Genomic DNA, 18933 nt, shown 5'->3' on the forward strand with positions numbered 1-18933 from the left:
CAGCTATACCCTACCATATATAAATTATTTTCTTCTTTTCACATTTATCTAATAATATAACTCTTCAATAATGCATACCTTCTTGGATACATACAAGAGGGAAGGGCCTATTAGAAGACTTTATGAAGAGGAAGATCCAAAGCTTCTTGGACTATCCCAATTTGAAAATCTCAACCTAAGGGAGTGGAGAAAAGGCCAAAACCAAGTGAAGCTCTTTTAGTAGGCCAATTTTTCCTTTTGAAGCATGTCAACCCGAGTTACAGGTCAAAAGTTACAGGGAAACCAGTGAAAAACCCTCTCACAACCACACTGCAAGAAGAGATGGTAAACAGCTGAATCAAGTGAAAAGAGGTAATCTTGGTATTTTTACATAAAATAAGATATTTGGAGGATAAAAGACATAAGCATGTGAATGTGACACCTCAAAGATGCTGATGGGGGCTTTTCACAAGCCAAGCTCCCATACCCCTCTTCTCTCGTCCCCACCCCATGAAAACCCCCTCTTAGGGAGGGAGTGATAAAAGACATTGGAAAAAGTAAGAAAAAAAATAAATTATGATTATGTAAATATATGAGAAAGGTAAAATAGGCCACCTCATGCCTGCGGGGCAGCCCATCCCCACCTTGTCTCCTTTTTCTTCACTGTTGCCCCGCCGTGTGTCCATTTTCCTCTCCTCCACTCAAAAGGTCAACCCCCTCTCTCTTCCCCTTGTCCTTTCTCCTTTCTCTCTCCCCTCAAGCTACCTCACCTCTCACCAATAATGCATTCTAACTCACCAATAATGCACCGTAACTCACATGCAACTTACCCTATCTTCCAAAATAGTGTACCCCACCTCCCCTTTCTCTCTCCTATCATATCCCATGACCCAAATACCCCCCCTTCTCTCTAAAGGGCACCATGTCTCTTGTCTTGTAGCTAAATAACCTCCCCCACACTCACACACACTCAGTTTCACTAAAAAAGGTGCCCATAGACCCATCCTCACCCGGTGGTTACCTGATTTCTCTTGTGTTCACACACATCTGCACACAGATTCACATCTGAACACACTCCTCTCTCTCCCCTCTTGTAATTACTTTATTCTCCATGTCACCTCTCACTTTTTTTCATCAACCCATCTCTCTCTCTTAGTCTCTCTCTCATGAGATTGCTGTTCTGGCACATATACACACAACCAGACAAGTGGGGCCCACAGTCCATGGCCTATGTAGATAATGATTTCTTCATTTCTAAATTCTAGAATTTCTCCCCCCCCTCCTCCCCTATATAAAGAGGGGTCACCATCACACAAAAACACACAACATCACCAAAGAACACACTATGCACTGTGTGTGCCTAGTGCACACACACACACCCACACCATCACCATCACCGCAATCACCATGCTTGTCTTGAGCATGACCTCTACACCCTTGGCTATGGAAGATGAAGGGCAACTAAATGAAGTATGATGGCCATAATCCTTGTGCGAGTCTTCGCCATCAACTCCCACCTATCCACCATGTGCTCTACCACTCTCTCCCTTCTCATTCCCCTACCCTATGCTCCCCATTTCATCGCCTTATTCTCTAAATAAAGCTTGAGGTTTTGTGAGTATGTTTTCTTTCAATGTTTTGCCCATGTGAGGTGTGCGAAATCGCCACCTAGTCTTGTGTTTTGGAGTGAGCTTGTGTATGTGTGAAGGGTGTGCGGATTCGCCATCCTTTTGTGGTGCCTAAGTACTAAGCCGCTATACCCCCTCCCTCTCTCTCTCTCTCTCTCACTTGATCTGATTCCCTTTCCTCTTCATCATTACTCCCAAGCATCCATCTCTCTTGGATGAAAACTTTGTTATGGTGGTGTGTTGTTTGCGTCCTAGCCGCTGAAGCTAGGTGGTGCCCCCTGTTTGCTTTACCATGACAGGCTCGAGGCGCGCCATTCGGTCCCCGGTGTTTTAGAGGCCGTCGGGGTTCGGGGCTCCCTTTGCTCCCGTCATTTGGTGCCCCCACGGAGGATCTTTTCATGAAACCCTTCAGTTTACAAGACTGAAACCCTTAAACTATTGTGAATGGATGAATGGCTAGCAGGATTTGTTAATTGGACGACAGAAGAAGAAGAGCTCCAAGCACAACTAGACGAACTCCGCATCTCCATCGAAGCTCGAGTGCCAGGCGTAACGGTAATCGATTTGCAGTGGGAGAGTCAACCAACACGCCAAATCCAGTGGATATACATAGGCCAAGTGCCAAGAAGAAGAAGGAGAAGGTCGAAACCATGTCCGCAACCTACAACCAACCCACAACAACAAAATGGAAGGAGCTCTACACAATAGAGAATCAACACTATTCTACTTTGAGAATCGGGTAACTCAAGTCACCGAGGTAATTATCACAGTCAGTTTTCAAGTCGCACCTGATGGTGCAGCACAGATAACGGAAGCATTGGCTCACACTCTTACTAGAGAAACTAGGGATCTATTGAGTTTGTTTCAGGAAAGAACACCACCCTCTCCCACAAGCTTGGACAGTGACTAAGCACGTCTAAGCTTCACATGAATCAGTACAACCTACCTCAAGACAGATCACACATACCAACACGTGTACGCTCAATCAAGGTAATACTGGATTTGAAGGCTCACTACCAGCACGTCATTGACACCATGCCGGGTGGGGAGCGGTTTTTGGAGGTTCTGGCATCAGATCAACCATTTGTCTTACCTTTGGTACAAGGCAATGTACCGTTTGAAGTTTTAATCTATGTCCTAGTATAAGAGGGTATACACGCCTCCTTGTAAAGAAGAAAAAAACTTTTGCAAGTTAAGTAGTGTGTCTTTCTAGCTCTCTCTCAGTAATCATGGCAAGTGTAGCATTTCCAACATTTAAAGGAAAGAAGGGGGAGGATTTGGTAACAGACTTCCTAGATGACTTTGAAGTAGCATGTGTAGTGAGCAACAAAGATACGGATGAATTCCGGGTTAGAATCTTTAAGCATATCATGAAGCTAGAAGCTAGATCATGGTACAATGCACTTCCACAAGCAACCAAGGATGACTGGGAACCCTTAAAAACCGCTTTTAAGAGGCGCTTTGGGGGAGGTACCACTTCAGAAAAGTTGTGGGACAAGTTGAGAGACTTGAAGCAGGAGGGTCTTTTAGAATATGCCACCTATGAGTCCAAATTTGTGGATTTGTGGGAACGGTGGATTGAGTCACTGGCTAGGGGGGAAGCTGCACCCGATTTCCTAAAAAAAGATCGGTTCACGCATGGCTTATGACCGCTTCTCAAGGAGAAGGTGAAAGGTAGATTCCCGGCTACGTACGAGTTAGCCGTTGAGATTGCTCGCCTTAAAGACAAGAAACTGTGAATGAAAGCCAAAGAAACCGAGTCAACAGAATCAAGAACATGGTGTCAACCAGCAACTACGACAACCACCATTCCACCACCACCACCGGCTCTTGGGGTAAGAGATGACCAACAAGATATGTTGGCCCATATTACTGACCAACTGCAGAATTTGTCTGTCCACTTAATACAACAAGGGAGGAGTCAAGAAAGATATCAAGACCCTGGAAGAGCACGATGACAAAACAGGGAGTATCATTGCTACAACTGCGGAGAAGACGGTCACGGTATGTACTACTGTCCCAAACCACGACAAAACTATAATAGAGGAGGTAGGAGGAACCAATTGTCACCCCCTAGAGAAAGAACACCCCCACCCCAAGCACCACCCCCACCAACACAAATTCTACGTCCACCCTAGACACCACTACAAGCATCCATCTCACCTCTTCCACCAGCCCCACCACCTAATCGCCCTGTAAACATCATAAGGCTAGAAGAGAAAGGAAAAGCCATAGTAGTGGATCCACCCAGAGCAAAGGAGAGGGACAAGGGTAAGGAGAAGGTAACCTTTTTAGAACCACTTGAAGCCATGACTATGAAAAGAGCTAGGAGGGAGAAAGCTACACAATCAGATGATGAGAGAAGCATGAGAGGAGAAACTAGCAAGAGGCCATCCAGGCCACGACGGAAATTGGGCATCACCGACTTCCAGCTAGGGGAAAGTTCTAAGCCCTATGATCTAACATTGGATGTGGCAGAGCAAGGACCGAAGATTACATGGCCACAGCTGCTACATCTTGCACCAAAAGTAAGGCGACAATGGTCTAAAATGGTAAGTACAAGGCGCTCCAAAACAAAGGTAGCCGTAGCAATTTCGGGATGCAACATGGATGACATCCTTCCAATTGTCGACGTAAACATAAAAGGAAAGAGGGTTGGAAACACCTACATTGATGGAGGTGCACAAATCTGTGTAATGAGCGAAGCTATGATGCTTCGATTAGGGCTCGAAGTTGACAAGCCTTCTCCATGCAAGGCAAAGATGGCAAACAATGCAAAAGTAAAGTGTGTGGGTGTGGTAAGTGCCGTGAAAATCAAAGCTTTCAACACTGAGGTAGAGGTAGATGTTTTTGTAATGCCTACTAAGGGGGAGGGCTATCCACTAATTTTGGGAAGGCCATGGTTGATGGCCATGAAGGCAAAACAGGACTGGGGTACTGGCCTTCTACGCATGACCGGTAAGAAAGGGAAGACAATCTACTACGACATGAGGATTGGCAAGCAGAAGCAAATGAATCTGGAAACATCGACAGATGAAACCACTAGCAAATCTTCCAGTTCTGAGGAGGAGACCACATCCACCGACGAAAGTGACAGTTCCATTGATGTGATGGGTATCATTATGAAGGATCCACAAAAGGTAAGCACAACTGGTGATCCATCACCAAAAGGGAAACCCAATGAAGAGGAGAGAAAATCACCTGGCCTAGGAGGAAGTAGGTTGAAGGGTATGTTGTCTACGGAATTAACACTTGAGGAGAAAGATAGTTTTTTGCAAATGTTGATGGGATTTCCTAACCTGTTCATTGACAACTATGAAAGAATCACAGGCATTACAGTGGTGGAACATCATATTAAGCTGAAGGAAGGGGTAAAACCAGTTGTGCAAAAGCTACGACGATTGGGGGTCATACAAGAAAAGGCACTCTTGGCCGAGGTAAGGAAACTGCTGGAGGCGGGACTCATCTATCCTGTAGAAAACTCAGAATGGGTGTCACCCGTAGTGGTGACGCCTAAAAAGAATGGTAAGTGGAGGGTCTGTGTTGACTACAAACCACTAAATGCAGCTACAAAGAGAGACCATTTTCCTCTCCCTTTCTTGGATAAAATTCTGAATGAAGTAGTGGGTTTTGAATGCTATACCGTCTGTGATGGTTATTCTGGATACTTTCAAATACGCATAGCCTTGGAAGATCAGCTAAAAACCACTTTTATCATGCCATGGGGTTGTTTTGCATACAGGGTTATGCCATTTGGTCTCACAAATGCACCTGCCACATTCCAAAGATATGTCACATATGTTTTTCAACCGTTCTTTGGAACATCCATAAGAGTGTTCATTGATGATTTTTGTATATATAGCTCCCGTATTTCACATTTAGAAAAGGTAACTAAAGGTTTGGCAAGGTTGCAGAGCCTAGGTGGGCAATTAAATGTGGATAAATGCCACATTGGGGAGAGTAAAGTCATTCTACTAGGCCATGAAATTTCAGCAAAAGGTATCAACGCCGACCCAAGTAAGGTGTCCACACTCATAGCCCTACCTTCACCAACGACCGCACGTCAACTGGTCTCTTTTCTACAGAAGGTGAGGTACTTAAGTAGATTCATACATCTACTATCACAACTTGTTCTACCACTGCAACAACTCACTCAAAGATCAACTTTCACTTGGGACGAGGAAAGCGAACATCACTACAACAAGGTAAAGGAGGTCTTAGCCACTCTGCCAACTATCTCACCACCTAAGTGGGATGAAAAATTCTATGTCACCTCAAGTGTTGGTGATGACTCATTGGGGGTTGTGCTACTCCAAAAGGATACGACGACATCTTTCATGAGGCCAATCTACTTCTCTAGTCGAATGATGACAGCAGGAGAGAAAGGTTTCACCCATGTGGAACACTTAGTCCTAGGTCTTAGATTTGCAACTACAAAGTTTAGGTCATATTTTCTGCCTAAGCAATTTGTGATTCTAACCACGGATGAAATATTTCCCTATGTTGTACAACACATGGATGTGTCTGCTAGAATTACTAAATGGCTAGTTCGTCTGCAAGAGTTTGACTACACGGTACAGGTAGAAAGCACGACAAGGGCAAGTTTGGGGGGACTCATGACCTACCAAGTCTTTGAAAGAAAGGAGAAGCAATCTAAGGAAGGAGAAGTCCGATTACCTCCAGTACCACCGATGGTAGAAGGAGCATACTCTCTCTACTTTGATGGAGCCTACAAGCGAGCGTCCGACAAAGCAGCTGTAGGCATAGTGGTCTTTGATGACAAAGGGACAAAGGTATTTTCGTTGGGCCAATTGTTAGATTCACATTCTAACCATGAAGCTGAGTATGCAGCACTAACCAAGGGTCTACAATGGTGCGTCTCGCAAGGTGTACAACGCCTTAATGTATTTGGGGATGCTCTACTTCTGGTAAGGCAAGTAAATGGAGCATGGACATGCAAGAATCCTAGTTTAACGACTCACTTAAGTGGTTTAAAAACCTTGTTGGGTAAGTTTGAAGAAGTTCAAATACACCATATCCCAAGGGCTCAAAACCAAGAAGCAGATGCCCTAGCAAGTGAAAGACTACAGGAAGTGGTGGTTGGAGCAATAAAACTAAAGCTCCCTCTATTTCAAGGAAGTGATGCCTTGCCTGACATCATGCATTTTTTGAAAACAGGGGAATTGCCCATCAGATTTAACAAAGGGACAGAAGCAATGGCTGACGCGGAAGGCCACAAGGTATCGACTCATCAATGAAGGTTTGTACTGTAAGGGTAAGGACCAAATACTCAGGAAGGTCCCTCTCTCTCAGGAAATCATGGGAGTAATTGCTAGCTGTCACGACGGGGTTTGTGATGGTCACTTTGCCCTAGAAATAACAAGTAGGAAAATCTTGCAGGTAGGCTTCATATGGCCTAGCCTCAACCGTGATGTACACCACTGGTGCAAAACATGTAAGTTGTGTCAAAAGGCCGGCACTAGGTCACTTATGCCTGAACCACAGACACCTATTCTGTCATATGGCCCATTTGAAAAATGGGGTATCGATGCCATTGGGCCATTACCTAGGGCCAACTCATGAAAATTCTACATTATCATGGGGGTCGACTACATGACTAGATGGGCAGAGGCTACAGCCACCACTAGAATCACAGTGGTAGAGGTAGCTAAATTTATCTACGAGCACATATGCTGTAGGTTTGGCACACCTTTAGAGATCATCTCTGATAGAGGGCCAGGTTTCATTGCAGACTTGGTAGGAGAATTAATGCAGAAACTGGGCATTACAAGGAGGCACTCTTCACCATATTACCCTCAATGTAATGGCCTAGTTGAAAAGGTAAATGGAATGGTTTCTAAAATTATTACCAAGCAGGTAAACAATCATCCTGGAGACTGGGATAAGTATCTACTACCAGCTTTATGGGCCTACAGAACTTCATTTCGTACATCCTTGGGATTCACACCGTATCATCTAGTATTTGGTAAGGAAGCAATCTTGCCCATTGATGTGCAACTACAAAGTCTCAGAGTAATGGCAAGACAGCTTCAACAGCCCAACATGCATTTGAGAGATCACATCATCAACTTGGAAAGACTGCAGCTAGACAGAGAAGAAGCAATAAATTATTATGCAGCACAAGCAGAGCATAGACGGCTTAGCTTTAACGAGCATCTCCGGAAAAAAGAATTGAAGAAAGGAATGTTGGTGCTCCGCTACGACAATCGCTTCGACACGCGCAAGGATAAGAAACTCCTACTCCGATGGGAAGGTCCTTTCATCGTCAGGAAAAAGTATGCCAATGGAAGCTACCAGCTTATGGAGGCTGATGGAAAACTTCATAAAACCAGGGTAAATGGTTGGCGGCTTAAACCTTATTTTCTTCGATTTGACCAGGCTCCACCTATTGACATTCCAGATGAGGACACACCATCAGCCGCCACCTCCGATGATAATGATCAAACAGATGAGCTAGAGACATGAATGCCTCTAGCCAAAAGGGGAGGGCTAATGATGGGGGCTTTTCACAAGCCAAGCTCCCATACCCCTCTTCTCTCGTCCCCACCCCCTAAAAACCCCCTCTTAGGGAGGGAGTGATAAAAGACATTGGAAAAAGTAAGAAAAAAGTAAAGTATGATTATGTAAATATATGAGAAAGGTAAAATAGGCCACCTCATGCCTGCGGGGTAGCCCATCCCCACCTTGCCTCCTTTTTCTTCACGGTTGCCCCGCCGTGTGTCCCTTTTCCTCTCCTCCACTCAAAAGGTCAACCCCCTCTCTCTTCCCCTTGTCCTTTCTCCTTTTTCTCTCCCCTCAAGCTACCCCACCTCTCACCAATAATGCATTCTAACTCACCAATAATGCACCCTAACTCACATGCAACTTACCCTATCTTCCAAAATAGTATACCCCACCCCCCCTTTCTCCCTCCTATCATATCCCATGACCCAAATACCCCCCCCTCTCTCTAAAGGGCGCCATGTCTCTTGTCTTGTAGCTAAATAACCTCCCCCACACTCACACACACTCAGTTTCACTAAAAAAGGTGCCCACAGACCCATCCCCACCCGGTGGTTACTTGATTTTTCTTGTGTTCACACACATCTGCACACAGATTCACATCTGAACACACTCCTCTCTCTCCCCTCTTGTAATTACTTTATTCTCCATGTCACCTCTCACTTTTTTTCATCAACCCATCTCTCTCTCTTAGTCTCTCTCTCTCATGAGACTGCTGTTCTGGCACATATACACACAGCCAGACAAGTGGGGCCCACAGTCACATGGCCTATGTAGATAATGATTTCTTCATTTCTAAATTCTAGAATTTCTCCCTCCCCTCCTCCCCTATATAAAGAGGGGTCACCATCACACAAAAACACACAACATCACCAAAGAACACACTATGCACTGTGTGTGCCAGAATCACCATCACCGTGCTTGTCTTGAGCATGACCTCTACACCCTTGGCTATGGAAGATGAAGGGCAACTAAATGAAGGATGATGGCCATAATCCTCGTGCGAGTTTTCGCCATAAACTCCCACCTATCCGCCATGTGCTCTACCACTCTCTCCCTTCTCATTCCCCTACCCTATGCTCCCCATTTCATCGCCTTATTCTCTAAATAAAGTTTAAGGTTTTGTGAGTATGTTTTCTTGCAATGTTTTGCCCATGTGAGGTGTGCGGAATCGCCACCTACTCTTGTGTTTTGGAGTGAGCTTGTGTATGTGTGAAGGGTGTGCGGATTCGCCATCCTTTTGTGGTGCCTAAGTACTAAGCCGCTATACCCCCTCCCTCTCTCTCTCTCTCTCTCACTTGATCTGATTCCCTTTCCTCTTCATCATTACTCCCAAGCATCCATCTCTCTTGGATGAAAACTTTGTTATGGTGGTGTGTTGTTTGCGTCCTAGTCGCTGAAGCTAGGTGGTGCCCCCTGTTTGCTTTACCATGACAGGCTCGAGGCGCGCCATTCGGTCCCCGGTGTTTTAGAGGCCGTCGGGGTTCGGGGTTCACTTTGCTCCCGTCAATGCCTTCAGGGACAAGACACACAAGTTGGGACCCCCTGTTGGATCCACACAGAAGATGCCTAGGTGGGGCCCATATACATCATGCACCCACATGGAGCCTCAACGATCAAAAATGTTGTATTTCATGATATTTTGTGTCCTAATATTTCCCATTTTAAGAAAGATCCAAAGAACATTTGATTTGAGCTAACTCTTTAGCCTAATCAAGTGATTAGGTAAAACATGGCTCCCTCGCCTATAAAATGGGCAACCTTCTCTTCATTGGGGGCAAGTTATGAGTGAGTGAGAATAGCTCAATTCCATAGTGTCACACTCATCTCAGTGCCACACTTTCTCTTGAAGAAAGGCTGAAGTATTGCCTCATCTTCTCTCTCCATTAAGGTGGTGGGGATTGCTCTCATGTAAGATATATGTTGCTAGTTTTTCTTTCATTTGCATATCTAGTCCAATACTTGTCTTTAAATCCTTCTCTATCTCTCATTATTTATCTTTAATACCACCACCACACTTAGATCTATCTCTAATTCTATCTTTATTCCTCCTTTCATCTCTCTTGTTGTGTCCTAATTGTTTCATTGGAAGGTATTCAAGCAGCAGTCTTGTCAATGTAACGGGCACAACCTTCTTGCGGGAAACAATTATGTGCACAAGGTTAGTAACCATATCTTCATCTTTCACAAGCACCTCTCTCTCTTAAGGCTCTCATTCTCTTCCACAAACTCTAGAATCTCCTTGCTACAGGTACTTCTCTCCCCGCAGTATCCTTATTGCCTAAGGACAACAATAGGGCTTGGGATTCTCCTTTCACTTCTTTCACACCTTTATCTTTGAACATACTAAGTTTATCATCGATGAATAACCATAATCCACATAGAGGCGATTTCTTTCATTTCCATTATGTGCAATCTATTAGGGTCAACATTTGGATTAGTCGAAAGATTCACTTTCAGCAACGCATAGTGTTTCTATTTGGTCCTGAAAGGCTCAAAGAAATACTTCTCTGACCAGATCCCATCATACTACCTATTATTGACTATAACTTCTCTTTTGATGTGAGTGTGGTTATTTTATTATGAATCAAGAGGATTTGTACTCACAACTAATACCCATCGCTAGACAAAACATGTACATTATAGTAAGCACAAAGCTACAGTTCTAAAGAGAAATCCGTAGCTTATTTGGACAACAAAGATTAAATATCATTAACTCATCTATTAACCCTTTTATCCTACCCATGACATGATATGATCGTAATCTTGTTGTTTTCATTTTTGTTTTGTTTTGACTATCTTTCATGAGTTCTCTCCATCACGTATGTGTTTGTAAGGGAAAGTGAGCGGCTTCTTTGGCTACATTTCTTCTTTAGCTCTAAAAGCTATGTTATCTACATCTTAGCTCCTTCTCATAACCCTTGAGCTTCCTCACAAACTCTCACAGCAAGAGGCCCGGTGCCTTCCTGGCAAGACCGCTAACTTTTTGACAACGTGTAGGATCAATTTCGGTCATGTTTAGCTTCTTGCCATTATCTTTTCAAGGTTTCTTCCAAGATTTAAAGTGCCCCAATTGGAGTTGTGCTCTTCAAGCTATGACTAGTTCTCTGTAGGGTTATGACTCCTGGGGGACTCACCATGGAAAACTTACTGCACCATGTAAGTATAGAGGAGGGGTTTTTTTTACAAGCTACATAAGCGTATAAGCTAGGGATAGGCCCCCAATAATTTATCTCCCAAGCTTACAAAAAAGGGAGGGAGGTATCACATTTATGGGGGCAGAGGGGAGAGAACTGACCTATGTTGATTACAACTATTGGTCACCGATGTACAATAGAACTCGAATGAGTTTTGGGGAGGTTTTTTATCAGGTTACACATCAAATTTTGCATCAAGCTGGTCATAGATAAGGGCTGATTTGGAACAGGTCAAGGGTTGATTTACACCAGCTTTGGATGGATCAAAATTGGACGCGTAGCCAGAGTTTAAGCTAATCAGGCACATAGTTTGAAAGTCAAACAAGACACATTGAGGGCACATCTCTAGTTATCAACAAAAGTGGTTCCTTTTAGTACCTTGCCAATCACTATGCTACACACTCTTTGACTAGTTTTACTCAGTTAGATCATGTGAGATCTAAATTTTATATGTAAGATAGGAGTATGATAGTTTTCTTCATTGATTGTTGTATAAGCGTAGAAAGGGGGGTCATATTCTCTAATATGAGTCATACATAGGGGTTTTATCAAAACTCTCCGCTCGCAGCTGGCGTCCTATTTTGTATATAGAGTGAATCCCCTAGGGGTTATGACTATGTCAACCTAATGGAAAATTCGTTGCAGACAGATTGGGAGGGAATGTATCTATGAATTGTGGAGTCGATGTTGAAATTGTGGTTTTTTTTTTTGTTCAATTGTGAAAGGGGAGGCCCTTGCCTTCACATGCATTGGTCGGAATGTGGTGTAAATCCGTGCTTTGATAGGGTTTTGCTCCTATGTGCTATGGTCCTTTGGGTGGGCGTGTGCTTGTAAAATCCCAAGGGAGCATAGGTCTTTTAGTTGGGGTTTACTAAGAGTGGGTTTGGTATACTTTTTTTGTGCCGAGGTTGAAATTTTAACGCTCTTGGGCTATAAAGCTATAGAGGTGTCCAATTTTTTCTTTTGCCCAACAGTGTTTTAGTGGCTGTCGCCGCTGAGGAATTACCTTCAATTTACAGGTTTTGGAAGACATGGCCGTTAGTTTTCTTAAGTTTAGTGGGAAACCAAATGAAAGTGTCAGTTTATTGAGCAAATGAAGTTTGCTTGCCTTCTTACTGACAAGAAAGATCCAGCATTGGTGCTGCAAATCTTCTACTTTTGTTTAAAGGTAGATGCTAGGAATGGTTGGACTGCTACGAAAAGGAGCTACAGTTAGCCCAACCTCCTTAAGTTATGATTTATGAAATAGTAAGACATGATTTTCTTACACAGTTTCAACAGGTGGAAGAACCACAAAAGGTATAGTAGTCTATTCAAGACTTGGTACAGAGTGAAGGCCAGACCATAGAAGACTTTGTGAAGACATTCAATGCGTTATGGAAAAAGTGGTGTACATCTTTGAAGGCTAAAATTCCTCCAACCATATTGAAGAAGGATAGATTTCTTGCAAGTCTGAGGAGTAGTCTACGCTTTAAGGTGGAGCTTATGCAACTAAGGACCTTTTGAGGAGGCAGTTGAAATTGCAAAGAAAAAAGAGTGGAAAGTGGAGCGTCTTCATCAACTTGGAATGAATGTCGAGTCAAAGGTTGAAGTGAAGGTTGTAGAGCAACCAACGGTCCTCATCACGGAGCCGTGACATATCTCCCTCTTGAAAGAGTTGTAATTGCCCTCGATTACACCTGCAAAACAGACAGAGTTCATAAAACAGTTCAGTAGACACTGACTCTAAGGAGCGATGCACTAGACCAACAAAAATCTATCACTTGCACAAAGAAGACTCAGCCAGTGCACATTCACATCATATCAATCACACAGAAGTTGATTCCAGATCTAAGATCATGATGTTCGGCAACATATTTAGCAATCGCATTTAGATCCATCCCGGACCTTACTGATGTCATATTAGCCAATCCTTATTGCGATCATGTCTATATATTCTCAAGATCAAAATGTTGCAGTCATTTCGTCTTTCATCCCTACACTGAAACAAAAGCACATGAGAGAGTACACATCAATCAGGTTCAAGTTCAAGAATTCCCATTTTCAATATTCATAAAGTCATACAACAGAATACTGTTTAGCAAAACAATATCCCTGAAATCCAAAGGGAAATTAGTGGCTCTATTCCATCCAACTAATCTGTGATAAAGGAGCGGAGTGACTCCCTCTTATGGAGTCTCGTCCGCACCAGATTCAACCCTAATGATTTGTGGGATCTTTTGAATAGAGACAGCTAATCCAAAAGCCTCAAGGTAGAGTTCCAACATCTGAGGAGTATCTGGAGCCTAGATTACCACTTTACATCTGAGGAGTATATGGGGCCTAGGAGTATCCACTTCGCATCCGATGCCGGATAGTTCTTAAATTTCACTAAGAGCCGACAAATCACTTTACCTTTTACTTTTCTTTCCTTGTGTGACAAAATCTATTCTAGAATGAGTACCTCCTCGCTCTCTTCCACTTCGGATTGCTCATCAAGATCCCCATCAACTATTACCTCACCCTTGACGGGTTTCAAAAGACTCACACAAAACGCATTGTTAATCTTCCAAGTGCCTGGAAACTTGAGTCTAAAGGATACATCATTTATCTTTTCTTTAATCTGGAAAGGGCCATAATACCTCATGCTAATCTTAGGAAAAAGATGTTCCTTCGGTTTTGTAGGCGTGCCTTCTCAAAACGTAAGAGCACTTAATCATCTTCCTTCAACTTCAAGTAGATTCTATGTCGATCTGCTGCATTTTCATGCCGTGCTTGAGACTTCTCTAGAGCCTCACGAACCTTGGCAAAAATAGTGTCCAAGTCCCCTATATACTAATATGCTTCAAAAATCTTGTCTTGGTGCTTAGAAAGAGAGGGACCTTCTTAGCACCTTCGATTACCTCAAATGGTGCCTTCCCCATCGAAGAGTGAACCGTGTTATTTGTAGGAAAATTCCACCAAAGGAAAATGTTTTTCCCATTGAGTCTCCTGATCCGAGATATAAGACTTTAATAAATCCAAAACCACTGAGTTGGCTATCTCAAATTGCCCATTTTTCTGCGGGTGGAATGATGACAAGAACTGCAATCACGTGCCAATGTTCTCCCAAATAGCCCTACAAAACCAACTCATGAATCGGGGATCTCTGTTGGAGACTATGGTTTCGGGCATTCCATGTAACACACAACATCATTTTTCGCATCAAATAGCCATCCTGTATGGAATAACCTAAAATTGTCTCCCCATTCTGTATTCGAGTAATATCCTCGAAGCTTTTGTGGTGAATCGCAAAAAAACCCAGAACTAAGGGCTTCCGAGACAATGCATCTACCACTAAATTCTTTGTCCCTGAACATGGACAATCTAAAAGTGAAACTCTGACAAGATGTTAGCCCATCACATTTGCTTTTTCAAAAGATGCTTCTGTGACAAGTAGTGTAAACTATGGTGATCTATAAAGACTGTGAAATCGGCTCCGAGTAGAGACTATCGCCACTGTGTAAAAGCATGAATCAGTGCCAATAGCTATTTCTCATAAATCTGTGCTAGCAATTGTGGTCGTGAAAGCATCCTGCTTTCATAAGCAATCACATGGACTTCTTGCATCAGAAATACTCCTAGACTATAACCACAAGAATCACAATAAACTTCAAATGGCTTTTGTAAGTCTGGCACAGTCAACGCTGGTCCGGTAGTCAATTTTTCTTTGAGCGTCTAAAAAGCAGTCACCTCTGTTGGTCCCCACGTAAAAGGGACTTCTTTTTGAGTCAGAAATGCAAAGGTGAAGATATCTCTACAAACTTCTGAATGAACCACCAATAATAAGAGAAGAATCCCAAAAAGCTTTGAACTTCGTGAACATTCTTTAGTTCAGGCCAATCATGGATAGTCTCAATTTTGAAAGGGTCCATCTGTACTCCTTCTACCGAGACAATGTGCCCCAAGAAATGTATCTCTAATAAGAAAAACTTACTATTTTTGGCATTGATATCTAATCAATGCTTCTGCAATGCTTGAAAGACCTATAGCAAATGGTGTTTGTGTTCTGCTTCATTCTTGGAGAAAACAATAATGTTGTCAAAGAAAGTGCCAACGAACGATCGATACTCTCGAAAAATCCTATCCATCATTCAATTAAAAGTTTCTAGAACGTTTGTAAGTCCAAACGGCATCACCAAATGCTCATATAAACCAAAAGTTGTCCAAAAGACTGTCTTGCAGACTTGTAGACATCTCCTAGAGCGATTCAGATCTGATGATATCCATTTTTCAATTCATTTCTATTGAAACAAAAGGATCCTTGAAGTCTATTGAGAATATCATCGATTCTTGCGACAAGGAATTTGTTACTGATGGTGATTTTATTGATAGCTCTGTAATTGATGCACATTCTCCAGCATCCTTCTTTCTTTAGTACTAAAAAAAATGGCAGTAGGGTGATGTGCTAGGTTGGCTGAGACCTTTTTCTAAAAGTTCTTTTACTTGATTCATTATTTCTTCATTTTGAGCTTAGCTAACTTGATAAGGTGGCCGGTTCAGTGGTGTACTTCCAAGAATCGATGAATCGTATGGTCCTCGGGAGGAGGTGGAGGTAACTTGCTAGGTGGGCCTTCAGAGAAGCAATCACCCTATGTGTGCAAAAATTCTTGTCTTTCCTTATCCAATTCAAATATATTGGTTCTTTGTTCATCATTTAATTCTTTCAAGTAGATCAAGTAAACAAAAAGATTGGATTTCATGAATTTCAAAATGGCCGAACCCGATACAATAGGGACAGACTTGCACTTCAATTTTACATCAAATATAATCTTCCTGTCCTTCTTATTCGTCAAAGTCGATTTCTTGGCTTGATAGTCAGCCACGGCATTGTTCTTGTAGTACCAAGGGATTCCTAGGAGGATGTCACACCCTTCCAACGGCATGATGTAAAAGTCCTCGTGTCCTAAATACCCCTGAAAATGCAAACAAAGTTTTCCAATAATAGGTGTAATAGAAACATCTTGTCCCGGTACCGCTAGAACTATCTCTACCTGTGGCCGCATCTTGTTGGCGTAATTCCAAGTCAAGCTGCCAATTCACGTGAAATGAAGTTGGCCTTGGCTCCTCCATCAAAGAAGATGAGGGATTTCTACTCTCTTACCTTGCCCCATGTGCACAAAGTTGTGTGCTTTCGTTCATCTAATTTGGGTCTGGTCCCCATACAATCTAGTACCAATCATGCTTTCATATTTTCTTTTTTGCCACGTTCTTTCGCTGCTCTAGAGCTCTTGGGCCTATCTTCTGATTGTCCTCGTTGTTCCTTTTTGGGGCACCTTATAGAGATATGTCCTTGTTCTCCGTAGTCAAAACACTTTCCCTCTTTGAGATTCTCCGTTCCTCGACCACAATCGTGGTCGTGCATCCTTCTTTTTTTGGAACTTCCATTTTCTTCTATTGTCAATTGTTGAGTTTTGTCCGATACTTGGGGTTGAAACCTGATCAGTGGGGTAAGTCAAGTTACCCAAATGCAAAGAAAATCCCCACTTAGCATGTCCCATGAATTGTTGTATGGACTCAAACTTTGCTCAAGGCAGTAATCCTTTAGGAAGTGAATGGGGTATAGGAGGGCCCCTTTATTTGGCAGTTTGAGGGAATGCTTAATGCTTAAGCCAAGTTTGACCAAGCCTAAAGAGAGGGCAAAAAGGCCTACGCTGAGATTTATTAAAAAACCATTTTCATATTTTGTATTTGAAAATATTCTATTTAGTAACCTAGAGAGGTGGATAAATGAATTTTAAAATGTCATTTTCTCATCCCTCTTCTCTCTGTAGCATATAAAACACTCTCTCTCACTTCTCATTAAAGGAGGCACTTTTCAGTCCTCCCCCGCCAGAAAAGCATATTTTTCACATTCTCTCACTGCATTCTCTCCCTAAAATGTGAGCCAAATCTCTCTCTTTCTTTCCTTCCCTTTTCTCTCTTGTCACCTCCCCTCCCAATCATTAAGAAACATCCTTTGTTGCCTTCTTAGAGAGTGCAGATCCTCCAAGGTTGCAAATATGCCCTCTCTCCCACTCTCTCTTCCTTTAATATCTTTTTATCTCCCACTCCCACTCTATCCCTCCCTCCCTCCCTCTCTCTCTCTCTCTCTCTCTCTCTCTCTCTCTCTCTCTCTCTCTCTCTCTCTCTCTCTCTCTCTCTCTCATGCTTCTCCCACCCTAACTCCAGATGAGAGCAATGGAAAACTCCATTACCTCTGTGTGCATCATCATTTCTCTCTCGACACTCATGATCAATAATTTGAATTCAAAGGAGATTTATCTGCACTTCCTCTCTTTCTTACCTCCACAACATAATCCTTTTCTCCTATCTCTCAGTACTCCCCACTTCCTTCCTCCATAGCCTCCTTCACGTGCTTGTAGCAATCACCATTACACATTCTCTCTCTAATTTGCTTGATTAGCTAACACAAATGTCACTCAATCCCCTACCACTGCAAGACATTACTAACAAGACAAAAGGATATCGATTAAACGCTGATTTAGAGTAGGAGTACGCTACTGTGAGACTTGACACATCTAATCCCAATGTTAGAGATCAGATACAGAACTTTGGGAGCAAGGAAATCAACTTATGGGTTGATGGTCATATTTATCCTAGCGATCCAATGACCAATGCATCATCGCCCTTTCGTAATGTCACTGAACTAGTGCGTTTTATTGGAGATGGGAGAGACATATTGTTTTCTAGAGATCATATTCAACTTTTTTAATGAAAGGGAAGCAAGAAAACATCTCTGTGCTGCCTATTCATCATTTCAAGAGAAGTACGTGAAAGAGAAGAGAGGAAGCCAATGAGAAAACGAAGCAGCTAAACGACAAGATGTCAAATCTTAATAAAAAAGCAGAGCATCAAAATATGGAGCAAGAGAGCAGTCTAGACAATTACGTTCAACTACAACACACTGTGCATAATATGCACCGAAAAATCAATCATGTCACATACATTCCATTGGGCTACCACATTTGCAAGCGCAAGAGACATGCGATGTCTATGCTATCATCAAGTGGTGGAGCTTGAAAGAAACGTATCCTTAAAACTTGGTAGGGATACAAACGCAAGGTTCTAATTTCTTACATTTTTTGCAGGTTGCTATAATATTATTTCAATATGCAGGAACTTGGCTCGAATGATGATGGGAATCGATTTTTGATGCTCAAAAGATTGGACATACTCTGTGCAATATATCATCAAGCCAAAGGAGTTGGTGGATCTATTGGATGATCCGTCCAATGCTGGCATTGCCAATGTTTTGCGCCAAAAGTATTTTAGTGAGCTAAAAAGCATTGTGTCACCTCAAGAGATGATGGGGGTGTGTGACAACACATGAATAAGTTTCAAGACCTACGAATTTTTGTATAGAATTTTCACACTAGGTCACATACCAAAAGGCTTGTTTAGGTTGCTACCAACACCTTACAATGTCAGTGCTACAAAAAGGTGCACCAATAATGATGTTGCAATATTGTTTGGTGGATTTCAATATGTGGAGGATGCCCTGCCATTAGAAGAGAGCATTTATCCTTCCATTACAACGAGTTCAATAATGTCTATGTTGACTTGTTGAAGCTCCAAGAGTCAATGAA

This window comes from Adiantum capillus-veneris, chromosome 10 (genome assembly GCF_014529385.1).
Source record: "Adiantum capillus-veneris isolate H3 chromosome 10, ASM1452938v2, whole genome shotgun sequence".
Classification (NCBI taxonomy): domain Eukaryota; kingdom Viridiplantae; phylum Streptophyta; class Polypodiopsida; order Polypodiales; family Pteridaceae; genus Adiantum; species Adiantum capillus-veneris.